We start from the raw sequence: 16332 nt of genomic DNA on the forward strand, positions 1-16332 counted from the left end.
ACATTTTTCCCCTTTCACCTTAAACCTATGTCTCTGGTTCTCAATTCTGGGCAAGAGACTACCCGATCTGTTCCCAGATGATTTTATACATCTCTATAAGATCACCCCTATGTGCCATTGATGCTGTTGCAAGCAAGATTATCACTTTACCTCTATGCTACCATACTTGTGCGTCTCACAATAAACTCAACCTGACTATATTCCTCAATAGATTCTCGCAATGCCAGTTCTCTATACCTGTCAAATATCTTTTTTTTTATCTGTGATTAATCTTTTAATCTCCTTGTCATCCAAGATTCCCTAACCTTATCATCTTTGACTTGGATCCTACTGGAAAAGGCTGGCCCTGAATTCTTATTATCAAGTTCTTATTATCTGGGTTGTCAAGTTCCTAGGCGTGCATATCTCTGAAAATCTGTCCTGGACTAAGCACATTGACACAAGAAAGCCCATCAACACCTCTACTTCCTTAGATGATTGAGGAGATTTGGCATGTTGACGAATACTCTCATGAACTTCTGCAGGTGTACCAGGCCAGACTTCCCACTACTTACTACACCTCACTGCCTCAGAAAAGCAGCCAACATAATCAGACTTGTTCCACCCCGGTTATTCCTTCTTCTCCCTGTTCCCATCGGGCAGAAGGTACAGTAGCTTGAAAGCGCGCACCACCAGACTAAGGAAGACCTTCTTACCCTCTATTATCAGGCTTCTGAACATTCCTTCCATCAGCTAGAGTACAGTCCAATTCACCTCTACCCCATTGAAGGCATTAGACTTTGTCTATGGAACTGACCAAGTATGAATCTATGGGTCAAACTCAAGACCCGCCAGATCATGGCTTCAGGGATCTTGTCACGGCTTCCCACTGCTTACAAAGCTTTTCATTGTATCTTGGTACACATACCAGTATTATACCACCGAGCCGGTCCCCCATGCCTGAATGGAAGTCCCAGCCGATCGCGGCCTGCAGGAGGAAGCCACCAAGTCAGTCCCCTCCCAGCAGACCACCGTCCCCCGAAGACCAGAGACCAGGAGGAGGCAACCATGGACGACGGACGCGACAGGTGAGGAGCAAGGTCGGTTGGAGAGGAGAGGGACCTGGGGTTTGGCCTACTGTGCCCTCAAGGTCGGCTGCGGGAGGCTCCCCCAAGGTGGGCGGGCGAGGAGAGGGATGTGACGTCCAAGGAAGGAGCTGGAGGCCCGCAACAGCCTGGGACTTACCTGGAACAGACACCGCTCATAAGAACTAGAGCCTAGACTTTGAAAATGGTGCCAAAATGGTGCCTCTTGCATACGGGCTCAGTAGACGATTTCTGTACACTTGCTAATGGAGGATTGTGGGTATGGCAATACTCTACTGGACTGTTTGTATGAAAAAGAATTTCACTGTGTTAGCTCTTCATACATGTGACAATAAACAGCAACGTTGAACCACTGATGCGCTACAATGCTGAGAACTATATTCTGCACTCTTTATCTTCCCCTTTGCTCTATCTATTGTACTTGAGTTTGAATTGATTGCATCTATGCAAATATCTATGCAAAGATATATGCAACTGAACTGTTTGGATAGCATGCAAAACAAAGCTTTCTGCTGTGTCTTGGTACATATGACAGTTATATGTCTAAATGTAAACCTAAACCAGCCATGCCCTTCACTCTGACAAGAACGTGCTGCCCCTGAACTGTTGGACAATTAATAAGAGATCTGGTTACCCAGAAGAATACAGATTGTGCATCAGGGCAAGAATGGATACATTTATCAGATTTCACTGCCTAAAGCATATGGACACAGCTAAGATCAAAATACAAGGAGCTCTGGGGAGAAACGATTTCTCTTTGTGCTGTTAGAAAATACTGTGGAACGACAAGTACCAGCAAAGTACTGTATATCCAATGTGGAGGGAGAAAGGCAAAAGTGAACGTTACAAGGATATAGTCAAAAGAGAATGATAATAACCAGGGCAGTCCAATACATAGGAATATGAGCAGGCCTTTTACTGTTATGAAGAGCCTGGAGAATGCAGGAGACCTTTCCCTTTCATGACACACATGCAGATGACAACTAATAAGTGCCTTTTCACCAGAACTTCATGCTCCAAGGAACATTTATTCAGTCGAGTGTCCAGATGCACAAAAACAAGCTGCCTTGGTAATTGAACACTATCAAGAATGGGTGGCCTGCCTGTGAGGGCAATGGGCAAGATCACGGCTCACGCAGTGTGGCAAAATAGCACAACAATTTAACTTCCGAGGACTCGAGGGCCTGAGCTATAGGGAGAGGTTGAGCAGGCTAGGTCTTTATTCCTTGGAGAGCAGGAGGATGAGGGGCGATCTTATAGCGGTGTACAAAATCTTGAGAGGAAGAGATCAGGGAAATGCACCGAGTCTCTTGCCCAGAGTAGAGGAGGTCACGGGTTTAAAGTGAGGGGGGGAAATTTAAAAGGAACCTGAGGGGTTACTTTTTTACAGAACGGGTGGTGTGTGTATGGAACGAGCTGCTGGAGGAGGTAGTTGAGGCAGGTACTATTGCAACGTTTAAGAAAGATTTATACAGGTACATGGATAAGATGGGGTTAGAAGGATATGGGCCAAACGCAAGCATGGGACTTGTGTAGATGGGGCATGTTGGTCAGTGTAGGCAAGTTGGGCCGAAGGGCCTATTTCCACGTTGTATGACTCTACTATAACTATTCACATTGTCAGTGGGATCGGGTAACAGGAAGAGGGAAAGGACTATGAGACAATCCATGCAAACAGTGAAAGCTGTAATAATAGGAGTGGACTTGGGTTTGATCCTGACTATGGGTGCTGTCTGCATGGAGTTTGTACATTCTCCCTTTGTCTGTGTGGGTTTTCTCCGCGCAATCCAGTTTTCTCCCACACTCCAAAGACCTGCAGGTTTGTAGGTTAATTGGCTTTGATAAATTGTTTAAAAATTGTCACTAGCTTGTAGGATAGTGCTAGTGTATGGGGTGATCACTGCTTGACTCACCTGCTTCCACACTGTCTGTAAAGTCAAAAGTTTAAACAAAAAATTGTAAGCCGAAGGGCCCACTCCTGTGTTCTATGTTCTTGTGCCGTTATATTTGCCTGGAAAATGGGCTTCAGTTTAATATTTCATCCAAAAGATACTTTCATCAGTACCATATAAGAATGTCAGCTCAAATTTTTGAGTTCGAATCCCTGGAGAATTAACAACCTTTTAACTGAGAGGCAAGAGTGCTGCCGACTGAGTGATAATGACAGATTCAATTCAAGCATGTGAAGTATCATTATGGGGGAGGATAACGGCATCAAAAAATATATAGAGGAGAAAGACAATCTTAGAATTTTTGATCAGCTTCTTTCTGTTTCCTTGATGGAGTAAGATTCCTAAGTGCAAGGCACCTTCTGAGATCTAATCTCGATAATCCCTATCCAGGTATAGACCTTGACTGTCACTTTGTAATAAAAATTAACTGCAGATGCTGGTTTATAGGACCAATAGACACAAAGTGCTGGAGTAACTCAGCGGATCAGGCAGCATCTCTGGAGAATGGATAGGTGGCATTTTGGGTCAGGACCCTTCTTCAGACTGATTGCTCGTAGAGGAAGGAACTGGAAGTAAGAAAAGGCAGCAGATACCTCAGGTGGGGTGTCACCCTGATAGGGCAATAGTTGGCTGGGGAAGGTGTCATCTCAAGAGAGATACATTGTTGTGAACTGTGGAACTGGTTAACGGACTTTTAATGGAGGGACAGGAGTGGGGAGTATGTTCAGTGGGTGTATCACGACTTAGTACATCACGGCAAGCACACTGCTATCTTCACATGATTGTATTAACATTAATAACCCCTTTAGCACAAGATGCCAATAGAAGGGCGGCACAGTGGCGCAGCTGGTAAAGCTGCGGCCTCATAGCGCTGGAGTCCCGGGTTCGATCCTGACCTCACGTGGCATTTGTGTGGAGTTTGCACGTTCATCCTGTGACAACATGGGTTTCATCCGGGTGCTCCGGTTTCCTCCTACTTCCCAAAGATGTGCAGGTTTGTAGGTTAATTGGCCTTTGTAAATTGTCCCTGGTGTGTAGGGTGTGGATGCTAAAGTGGGATAACAGAACTATGCCCAGGGAATGGACATCGGGAGAGTGGACTCATAAGTACCTGGGTGTCTACCTTAACAATAAACTTGACTGGACCGAAAATATCAATGCACTGTACAAAAAGGGCCAGAGCAGACTTTACCTGCTGAGGAGACTCAGGTCCTTTGGAGTACAGGGGGCACTCCTAAGGACCTTCTACATCACTGTGGTGGCATCAGCCACTTTCTACGGAGTGGTCTGCTGGAGCAGCAGCATCTCAGCAGTGGAGGGGAAGAGACTTGACAAGCTGGTCAGGAAGGCCAGCTCTGTCCAGGGTTGCCCCCTCGACTCAGTACAGGCGGTGGGAGAGAAGAGGATGATGGCAAAGATAACATCGCTGCTGGACAACGACTCCCACCCCATGCAGGACACTGTCAATGCACTGAGTAGCTCCTCCAGTGACAGACTCCTTCACCCCAAGTGTGTGAAGGAGAGATATCGGAGGTCCTTTCTTCCTGCTGCTGTGAGACTGCACAACCAGCACTGCTCCCAGCAGACCAGTCAACAGTAACAGTTAACAGTAACAGTAACAAAAAACACAGTAAATGATGACAATTATCCTTATCTTTATTTTTATTTATAATGAATGTCTCTTGCTATTCACTTTGCTGCTGTAACACTGCAAATTTCCCCAGTGTGGGACAAATAAAGGAATATATTATTATTATATTAATTAGTGTGAACAGGTGATTGATGGTCGGCATTAATTCGGTGGGCTGAAGGGCCTGTTTCCATGCTGTATTTCTAAACTAAACGAGAACTAGTAGTGTGTAGGAAGGAACTGCAGATGCTGTTTACAGCAAAGATCGACACAAAATGCTGGAGTGTAGGGACACAGGGATTGGTCCAGACCATCGAACCCTCTGATTGGTAGAAGAGGTGAGGTGGTGCGCAGGTAAAGGAACTGGGCAGTCTCGTTTACTCCTCCGAAGGAGACAGTAAGATTTATGGTTGTCTGTCGTTTGGTGCGTTGATTGTCACGGTTGTTAATGTTATAATAAACGTCTACCTCAACGTACTTCGCCTACGACTCGCCATAGGAGTAACAATGGGTCAGGCAGCTTCTCTGGAGAAAAGAAATAGGCGACGTTTCGGGTCGAAACCCTAATTCAGACCTTTGGACCTTAAGACTTTCAGAATAAGGGTTTCGACCCGAGACGTAACCGATTTCTTTTCTCCAGAGATACTGCCTGATCCATTGAGTTACTCCAGCTTTTTGTGTGTAACTACTAGAAATGGCTGACAAAATCAAACTTGGATTTATTCTTTGATCTTCTAGTCGGTAGATAGCTTGATAAAAATATGTTTTGTTAAAATGATTGAGCTGGACTTGGACTTCATATTCTCTCTCACCTGCTGATGATTGCATGAACCCATCGGCAGTGAATGACTTGGCTTGCTCTCCTGCTGTTAATGGTCTTCATGCTGAAGTGCTGCTCCCTGACTCAAGGTACTGAAAGTGAATCAGGAACAGGGGATGCACAGTACAATTCAAGGCTGCTCTGCTGATAATGTTAAACATTAGTGAGATGCCATGGGCAGGTATGGTCATCATATAAAAGAAGGGCTGCAGAGGTAATGCTAGAAAGCGGTAGAAATCAACAAAGATTTATAATTTACAAAGAACATGCATTAAAGGAACAGGCCCTTTGGTCCACAAAGTCTGTGCTGAACTTACCACCAAGAATCACGTGTCTGAAGAAGGGTCTCGACCCGAAGCATCACTAATTCTTTTTCTGCAGAGATGCTACCTGACCCTACCATCCTACACACTAGGGGCAACTTACAAGTGACAGAAGCCAATTAATCTCCAAACCTACATGTAATTGGCATGTGGGAGGAAACTGGAGCACCCGGTGAAAACCCATGCAGTCACAGTGAGAACGTAATAAAGTTGGTCCCCACATCTCCTTTAAACATTGCCCCGCTCAACATAAAGCTATGCCCTCTGGTCTTTGACATTTCTACCCTGGGAAAAAGGTTCTGACTGTCTACTCGATCTATGACTCTTAAAGTTTTATATACTTTATATTGAGGGATAACCTTAGAGAGGTGTACAAAATCATGAGAGGAATAGTTTGGGTAAACGCACATGTCTCTTGCCCACACTAGGGGAATTGAGAACCAGAGGACATCAATTTAAAGTGAAGGGGGAAAGACTGAAGAGGAACCCGAGGGATAACTTTTTTGCACAAAGGGTGGTGGGTGTATGGAACGAGCTGTAGGAGGAAGTAGTTGAGGCAGGTACTATCGCAATGTTTAAGAAACAATTACACAGGTACATGGATAGGAAAGGTTTATAGGGATATGGGTCAAATGCAGACAGGTGGGGTTGAGTGGAGTTTGAGTTTGTGTTTTGTTTATTGTCACGTGTACTGATGTACAATGAAAAGCTTTTGTTGCGTGCTCACCAGTTAACGGAAAGACAGTACATGATTACAATCAAGCCATCCACAGTGTCGCTGTGGGACTAGTGTAGATGGGACATGTTGGACATGTAGGCAAGTTGGGCCAAAGGACCTGTTTCCACGCTGTATGACAATAATGTGAAATGTTTTGTGATTTCAAAGTCAGTAATGTTACTATGCAAGTACAAACTCTACCTTCAAGATTTTGATGGATAAGTAACTGTCATCGGTACAGCAAAGTAATTTGTACAACACCAAGGTAAAATAAATAACATGGGGAAAGTGTGATTAGCCTCAGACTTAATTTAGTCTGAAGAAGGCTCCAAACCCAAAACGCCACCTATACATTTTCTCCAAACATGCTGCTTGACCCGCTGAGTTACTATCTCAATTTGTGTCTACAGGGAAACAGGCCCTTCGACTCACCGAGTCCGCACTGACCAGCGATCACCCCGCACATGAGCACAATCCTACACACTAGGGATGATTTTTACAATTTTACCAAGCCAATGAACCTACAAACCTGTATGTCTTTGGAGTGTGGGAGGGAACTGGAGCAGCGGGGAAACTCCCAAGCGGTCACAGGGAGAATGGGCAAACTCCACATAGGCAGCACATGTAGTCAGGATCGAACCCAGGTCTCTGGAGCTGTAAGGCAGCAACTCAACCGCTGCACCACTGTGCCGCTCTTAGTTGGAGTTGAATTGATATGCAATTGTGACAATAGACAATAGGTGCAGGAGTAGGCCATTCGGCCCTTCGAGCCAGCACCGCCATTCAATGTGATCATGGCTGTAAGATTTGAGAAGTTTCCCCTCATTCTGCAAGCAACACCAAACCAAAGAGCTGCAGTTTGGACATTTTAAACGGGAGACTGGGGCTGATAGCGGAGAAAGGCTGCGGTCAGTTTACCAAGGGATGTCACAATCCGTGGGTCCTAAGATGGCCGCAGGACCTCGTGACCAGCCACAAAAGCAAAAACCTTACAGCCCAGTCTCTAGGTTTCTGCAAAGCCACGGCCAGAACAATGGATGGATATTGGCCATGCAGAAACCTGCGAAACCAGGTCGAAGTCCAGACACTGGGGCGCTGACATCAGCATACTCACAATGCCCCAAGCCGACCTACACAGTTAATCTCGTTAAGGGGGCACAATAGCCCATAGAAAACTACCTGGTAGGTGATGGGAAACCAGTTAAACTCATCACCTCGCAACAAAATACCAATTAACACCGTCTGGCCATCCCTGGTACCCCCGGACATAACGCAGGACAAAGGGAAAACTCAATACATATCTTTTAAACAAAGAGATCCCGAGATCTGGCGGGAGATAGGACGGGTCAGAATAGTATAACTGGCCACGACTTTTGGGTTTTGAACGGAAGAAGAAATACTGCAAGAAAACCTGCAAGGAACGCAAGCCAGGAGGAAGACGAAAAGACAGGCAAGAAAGACACGCTCGCAGCAGGGACAGCAACGCTCGCAACGACTGGCCAGGAACGCTCGCAGCAGGGACAGCAACGCTCGCAACGACTGGCCAGGAACGCAAGAAACAGAAGGAAGAAACTCAGGGGACAAGCACGACCCTCACGGAAAGCAGCGGAGAAGCAGTACGAACAGCCAGTAACCCCAGTAATAGCCCCATGGTGAGCATGTACCCCGATCCTGCACATCCTGGACATAGTTTAGTGTAGAGGGGAGGGTGGTTTGAATAAACGTGGGTGTGTAAATGAATATGTGTTGGTCAATTTTGCGATGTGTCGTACGTTCCCCATCTTACAGTCAAGAATATGTCTAATAGAACTGTGTCTAAGTATTCGTGTAAGTGTGCATACGTCTAGTAGAACTGTGTCTAAGTATTCGTGTAGTTATGCATATGTCGTTTAGAACTGTGTCTAAGTATTCGTGTAGTTATGCCTATGTCTAATAGAACTGTGTATAAGTATTCATGGACAATAGTCCCAAGCGCTCAATAAAAGCCTTTTCCATTTAAACCCTGGTCTTCAAATCTGGTCTGGTTGAGTTTTTTTCTGCACTATCAATGCTCCTGCATCTAAGTCCAGTGTCTAGAACCGTAAGGGATGAGTGGGTCGAACCACTCACGGGGAACTAGTGTGCGCGGCCTGGTCGAGGGATCAGAGCAAGGCACGGGGACCTTAGGTCGGGCGAAAGCTCGGCGCAGAAAACCCCTTACATGGCTGATCATTCTCAATCAGTACCCCGTTCCTGCTTTCTCCCCATACCCCCTGACTCCGCTATCCTTAAGAGCTCTATCTAGCTCTCTCTTGAATGTATTCAGAGAATTGGCCTCCACTGCCCTCTGAGGCAGAGAATTCCACAGATTCACAACTCTCTGACTAAAAACGTTTTTCCTCATCTCTGTTCTAAATGGCCTACCCCTTATTCTAAAACTGTGGCCCCTGGTTCTGGACTCCCCCAACATTGCGAACATGTTTCCTGCCTCTAACGTGTCCAACCCCTTAATAATCTTATGTGTTTTGATAAGATCCCCTCTCATCCTTCTAAATTTCAGTGTATACAAGCCTAGTCGCTCCAGTCTTTCAACATATGACAGTCCCTCCATTCCGGGAATTAACCTAGTAAACCTACGCTGCACGGGACAATTGCTAATGGGATGGTGAGGTGTGGAAAGATAACAGTTAAATGATTTTCTTATTCTTAAATTCTTATTTTATCGTGTTACATGAGTTTCCATTCCACACACACTCACTCTGCAATATTCATTATATTTTATCTAATCACTTCCATGTATCAAATATTCACTTTGCAAGTTGATGTCTGGTTTCCATTCTTCTTTATGTAATTGTTCCCTCTCCTTTAGATTATATCTGCAGCATGCAGGCTCTCGGTACAATCAAACAATGATGTGATCCAGCATGATATATCTACCTCCGTAATGAAAAACAACTTCATTCTGTCCGAACTTTTCGAAGCATCATACCGGAAACAAACACAGGCATTTTAAGTGGGAAATATATTATTCAGGATAAAATCAAGCCCATTGCATGAAAGGGAAGATTAGTTACCAGGTGTACCATTGAAGAACAAGGCAAAGTGATTGAAGCTATTTGCATTTTATCTAAATTGAAGCCATTCTGCATGCTTGTCTCATTGTTGAAGGCTTCATGAATGTCCCCACAAACATCGGACTCAAATCCTTGCTTACTGGGAGTGTCATTGTTCCTTTGTACTGTCAGCAGCTTTGTCCCGGCCAAACCAATTTTTGGATTTAATCCCAAAAGATAGTGCCAATTTAAGACTCAATAGAGCAAGAAATGAAATTTATAGTGGATAAAGTGAGCAAAGGAAGATAGGGAATAATATTTGAGGAATATTATTTTACTTATCAACATTCAATATATAAAATAAGTGTAGGAATTTTTTTGAACAGTTACTTTGAGAAAATGGACAAGGATTTATTTGAAATGTTCTTTTTCTGCATCCTTTTAACACAAGCTATTTATTCTTTTCTTAAGTTTAGTATAATTTAGGCCTTGGAAACAGGCCCTTCGGCCCACCGAGGTCATGCTGACCAATTTACAGGGACGGTTTACCCAAGTCAATTAACCGACAAACCTGCACATCTTTGGAATGTGGGAGAAAACCGGAGCACCCAGAGAAAACCCACACATTCACAGGGAGAACGTACAAAGTCTGTGCAGACAGCTTCCTTGGTCAGGATTGAACCCGGTTTCAGTAACTCTGGCACTGTGAGGCAGCAACTCCACTGCTGCGCCACTATGCTGCCCAAAATGACGCATTCAACTCCTTTGAAACAGAATAATAGGTTTTGATGCCGATTATCATAGTGAGTACGATGTCCATCGAGTGATAGTGCATTGTTTTCACATAATGGATCACTTTTTCTGAGAAGCCCCTGTAATCATATTTGGAACTGTTAATATCTCTGTCCTTAATGGTCGGAAAGTTTGGAAAATTGTCACACAAATACGAGCCAAACTCTGAACTCACTCCTATTGCAAGACATGTATCATAGAACAGAACAGCACAAGACCAGGCCCACAATGTCCATGCTAAACATGATTCCAAAATAAACGCATCTCCACTGCCTGCACCTAGGGCGGCACAGTGGCCACAGCAGTAGAGTTGTTGCCTTACAGCGGCAGAGACCCTTGTTCGATCCTGACTACGGGTGCTCTCTGTCTGGAGTTCAAAAGTTATCCCTGGACCGCGTGGGTTGTGTCCGGATACTCCGGTTTCCTCCCACATCTCAGAGATCTGCAGGTTTGTAGATTAAATTACATCTGCAAATTGTCCCTAGAGTGTAGGATAGAACTAGTGTATGGGGTAGTTGTTGGTCGGCGTGGACCCGGTGGGCCGAAGGGCCTGTTTACATGCTGTATCTCTAAATTAAATTAAATTGATTTGCTTCTGTACCCTGCCCTGATTTTTCCTGAGTAACAAGCAAAATTTTATTTCAGCATAATATTCAGTCTTTCCCTCTTACTCACTGGACATTAACATATAAATGTCCCCATTTCCTGAAGGATCAAAGACATTTGTGGAAATTTATTGAATGCATTGCTCAAACTCTCTCAGGAGAACCAACACACGTTCCAAAAATAGAGATGAACAAAAATGCAAATAACTATAAGTCACATTTGGTTGACATTGACACAATGGTAATATCAAGTTGCATACACCTTTGCTTATCAGGCAAGAAACATTTGCAAGGTAATTATAGACAAGTTATTATGTTAATAAGCAGAGAAGAATGCTGAAAAATTCTGTGTGTGTTGCCAAATAAACATTTTCCTCTAGAATTAGCAGTCTAATTGTATGGTAAGAGAGCATAAATAATTGCATTTAGTCACAACAAAATGAAAGCATATCTAATGCAAAAACTACCTGTGCATTGAAGGAGAACAAGGAGGATTATCCGTCAAAGATTACCCGAACTCAGAGCCTCCAGAGTCTTTCTTTCACAAAAACAAAATCCAAGCACTCCGCTTTAAACTGACGTGAATAATTCCTTCCAAAATGAAGGCTGGATGCATCGAGAGATATTACTGGGTGAAGCAAGGCGTACCTTTAATACCATCTCAGATCGCCTCTGTCTAAAGCTGCCACAAGATATTCTTTTTAAGAAGCCAGAAGGGGTGAGAGTGACAAAAATCCTATTAACAGACTTCAGACTTCTGGGTTGTATGTGCAAAAAAGAATCTTTATAATGAACAAAGAAGATGGATCTTGATCGGTTGGGCAGGTGGGCTGAGGAATGGTTGATGGAATTTAATGTGAGAAATGTGAGGTGTTGCATTTTTGGGAAGTCTAACATGGGCAGGACCTACACAGTTAGTGGGAGGCTTCCGGGGAATGTTGTAGAGCAGAGGAATCTAGGAATTCAGGTACATAGTTCCTTGAAAGCGGCATCACAGGTCGATAGGGTGATCATCAGCCAGGGTATTGAGTACAAACGTTGGGAGGTCAGGCGGCAGTTATGTAAGACATTGGTGAAGCCACATTTATAATATTGTGTTCAATTTTGGGCACCCGGTTATAGGAAAATTGTTGTCAAGCTGGAAAGGGTGCGGAGAAGATTTACAAGGATGTTGCCAGGACTGAGCAGGCTAGGACTCTATTCCTCAGAGCACAGGAGGATAAGGGGTAGGGTTGCCAACTTCCTCACTCCCAAATAAGGGACAAAGGGTGACGTCACCGCCCTGCACCCCACATAAACTCACCCAACCAGCGGCCATGTGCTCCCGCTCCACTAATGGCAGCCGCCCGGGCCGAGAGGCGGGTTCCTATGCAACCTCCGTTAGGCGGCGCCCGGGCCTACACTGTCCGGAACTACAGCGGTCCCCGGGCCTACAGTGTCCGGGCCTACAGTGTCCGGGCCTACAGTGTCCGGGCCTACAGTGTCCGGGCCTACAGTGTCCGGGCGTACAGTGTCCGGGCCTACAGTGTCCGGGCCTACAGTGTCCGGGCCTACACTGTCCGGAACTACAGCAGTCCCCGGGCCTACAGTGTCCGGGCCTACAGTGTCCGGGCCTACAGTGTCCGGGCCTACAGTGCCCGGGCCTACAGCGCCGTCCGGGCCTACAGCGCCGTCCGGGCCTACAGCGCCGTCCGGGCCTAATACGGGAAAAGGGCGAGCCCGTACGGGACAAACCAATTTAGCCCAAAATACAAGATGTCCCAGCTAATACAGGACAGTTGGCAACCCTAATGAGGGGTGAACTTATAGAAGTATACAAAATCATGAAAGGAATAGATCAGGTAAACGCACAGTGTCTCATGCCCAGAGTAGGGGAATCGAGAACCAGAGGACATATGTAAGGTGTGAAAGATTTGAGGAACCTGAGGGGCAACTGTTTTACACAAAGGGTGGTGGGTATATGGAACGAGCTGCCGGAGGAGGAAGTTGAGGCAGGGACTATTGCAACGTTTAAGAAACATTTAGCCAAATACATGGACAGGATAGGTTTAGAAGGACATGGGCCAAATGCAGGCAAGTGGGACTAATGTAGTTGGGACATGTTGGTCGGTGTGGGCAAGTTGGGGTGAAGGGCCTGTTTACACACAGCTTGACTCTGTGACTCTATTGAACAAAGAAGATTGGCAACAAGCAAAATTGGCAGTTGAGGGCCGCTCGATTGAACATGGCATTGATGAATGACAGGAAGTATTTGTCTTACCTGTGACTTCTCAGCCTTCAGGGTTGTGACAAGGAATGGTAGTGTACTCTGCTGGACATTGCTGCAAGCAACCCTGGGGAAAGAAAATCACAGGCACATTAATGTGATTTCATTTCATCATTTTTTTTCCATTTGAACAAACTCCTTTATTATTTGTCAGGAAAATATTGGAAGCAGAGGTGGAGTGGAGTGACTATGCAAAAGGCAAGAATATGGAAACAAGAACATGCGGATGCTGGTTTACACAAAAGGACACAAAGTGCTGGAGTAAATCAGCAAGTCAGGAAGCATCTCTGGACAAATGTGTAGGAAGGAACTGCAGATGCTAGTTTAAACGGAGGATACACATGAAAAGCTGGAGTAACTCAGCGGGACAGGCAGCATCTCTGGAGAGAAGGAATAAGGGTGATGTTTCGGGTTGAGACCTTTCTTCAGACTGAAGAAGAGTTTCGACCCAAAATGTCACCCATTCCTTCTCTCCAGAGATACTGCCGTTCCCACTGAGTTACTGCAGCATTTTGTGTCTATCCAGCACCTCTGGAGAACATGGATAGGTGAGTCGGGTCCCTTCTTCAGACTAAAGGCAAGAGTATCCAGTACAGTACTGAAATGGAGTTAGCTAATCCAATCTCAGCAGATTTATACTGGTGGTAATACAGTCATAGATTCATAGAGTTATGTTGCACGGAACCAGGCCCTTCGGCCAAACTTGTCCATGCCAACCAAGATGCCTCATTGAAGAATGTCCCATTTGCCCAAGTTTGGTCTATATCCCTCCAAATATTTCCTGTCCATGTACCTGTGCAAAGATTTCGTGTTTTTTAGAGATACAGCATGGAAACAGCTCTCCCTCTCCCTCTCTCCCTCTCTCCCTCTCTCCCTCTCTCTCTCTCTCTCTCCTCCCTCAAAAGGTCTGTTCCTGTGCTATACTGTTTGATATTTTATGTTAGCAATTGTATGCAATTGTAAGAGGGCAAAATAGGAGCTCTTGCCTATTATTACCCACTCCCTGTCAGGAATGTTTCGTTTCCACGCAAAGGTGGGAAATTAACTTCACTGCAGGGTGCAATTTACTTCAGCTCACTTTCACATTCAGCAAGAAAAAAACAACTTGAAAATATATTACAAGTTTAACATATCAGAAATATCTCAGATTTATGAACAAAACTTGGAACAAGCCATGTAGAGGCAGAGAGTCATAGAGTCAACCAGCACGGAAACAGGCACTTCGGCCCATCTGGCCATGCCGACCAAGATAGGACCCATCTACACTGGTCCCACCTGCCCGCGTTTGGCCCACATCCCGCTAAACGTTTCCAATTCATGTACCTGTCCAAATGTCTTTATAATGTTATTGAGTCATAGAGTCATACAGCCCCCTTGCCCAACTTGCCCAAGCCAACCAACATGCCCCATCTACATTAGTCCCACCTACCTGCATTTGGCCCATACCTTCTGCACCATCCTATCCCTGTCTAAATGTTTCTTAAACGTTGCGATAGTACCTGCCTCAACTACCTGCTTCTCCCTCCTCCGGCAGCTCATTCCATACACCCTCCGCCCACAGGTACTGGCCTCCCCACCATCGAAGAGGGATGCATTGGATGCATTCTATTAAGAGTGAATTAATGAAGCACTGAAATAATTCATGCAAATTTAATTGCACATTACTGATTACCAAGAGAAAAATGGAAGAGTTTAAAAAAACAATTGAACTTTTAAATAGTCACAGCATTTCTGGGATTTTTGTGTAAAGAGAAGTCAGTTTCACTTTTTAACCTAAAATGATGCAGCCCAGAGAACATCCATTTGGCCCATTTTGACTGTGACTGCTCCTTGGTAGTCATATAGTCATAGAGCATGGAAACAGGCCTCTCGGCCCAACCTGACCATGCTGACCAAGATTCCTGTGGATTGGAGGATAGCAAATGTTATCCCACTTTTTAAGAAAGGAGGGAGAGAGAAAACGGGGAATTATAGACCAGTTAGTCTGACATCAGTGGTGGGGAAGATGCTGGAGTCAATTATAAAAGACGAAATTGCTGAGCATTTGGATAGCAGTAACGGGATCATTCCGAGTCAGCATGGATTTACGAAGGGGAAATCATGCTTGACAAATCTACTGGAATTTTTTGAGGATGTAACTAGGAAAATTGACAAGGGAGAGTCAGTGGATGTGGTGTACCTCGACTTTCAGAAAGCCTTCGACAAGGTCCCACATAGGAGATTAGTGGGCAAAATTAGGGCACATGGTATTGGGGGTAGGGTACTGACATGGATAGAAAATTGGTTGACAGACAGAAAGCAAAGAGTGGGGATAAATGGGTCCCTTTCGGAATGGCAGGCAGTGACCAGTGGGGTACCGCAAGGTTCGGTGCTGGGACCCCAGCTATTTACGATATACATTAATGACTTAGACGAAGGGATTAAAAGTACCATTAGCAAATTTGCAGATGATACTAAGTTGGGGGGTAGTGTGAATTGTGAGGAAGATGCAATAAGGCTGCAGGGTGACTTGGACAGGTTGTGTGAGTGGGCGGATACATGGCAGATGCAGTTTAATGTAGATAAGTGTGAGGTTATTCACTTTGGAAGTAAGAATAGAAAGGCAGATTATTATCTGAATGGTGTCAAGTTAGGAGGAGGGGGAGTTCAACGAGATCTGGGTGTCCTAGTGCATCAGTCAATGAAAGGAAGCATGCAGGTACAGCAGGCAGTGAAGAAAGCCAATGGAATGTTGGCCTTCGTAACAAGAGGAGTTGAGTATAGGAGCAAAGAGGTCCTTCTACAGTTGTACCGGGCCCTGGTGAGACCGCACCTGGAGTACTGTGTGCAGTTTTGGTCTCCAAATTTGAGGAAGGATATTCTTGCTATGGAGGGCGTGCAGCGTAGGTTCACTAGGTTAATTCCCGGAATGGCGGGACTGTCGTATGTTGAAAGGCTGGAGCGATTGGGCTTGTATACACTGGAATTTAGAAGGATGAGGGGGGATCTTATTGAAACATATAAGATAATTAGGGGATTGGACACATTAGAGGCAGATAACATGTTCCCAATGTTAGGGGAGTCCAGAACAAGGGGCCACAGTTTGAGAATAAGGGGTAGGCCATTTAGA

At 45.1% G+C, this 16332-nt stretch overlaps 1 protein-coding gene across 1 annotated transcript in view; it reads right to left on the reverse strand.

The window, feature by feature from the left end:
* Window positions 1-13290, reverse strand: part of chrm3b (cholinergic receptor, muscarinic 3b) — a 285369-nt gene extending 272079 nt beyond the window's left edge. Inside the window, exon 1 of the mRNA XM_078405065.1 lies at window positions 13218-13290. The gene's annotated coding sequence lies outside the window, so the exon portion shown is untranslated. The remainder of the gene's footprint in view (window positions 1-13217) is intronic.
* Window positions 13291-16332: the final 3042 nt, after the last annotated feature.

This window comes from Rhinoraja longicauda, chromosome 9 (assembly GCF_053455715.1).
Source record: "Rhinoraja longicauda isolate Sanriku21f chromosome 9, sRhiLon1.1, whole genome shotgun sequence".
Lineage (NCBI taxonomy): Eukaryota > Metazoa > Chordata > Chondrichthyes > Rajiformes > Arhynchobatidae > Rhinoraja > Rhinoraja longicauda.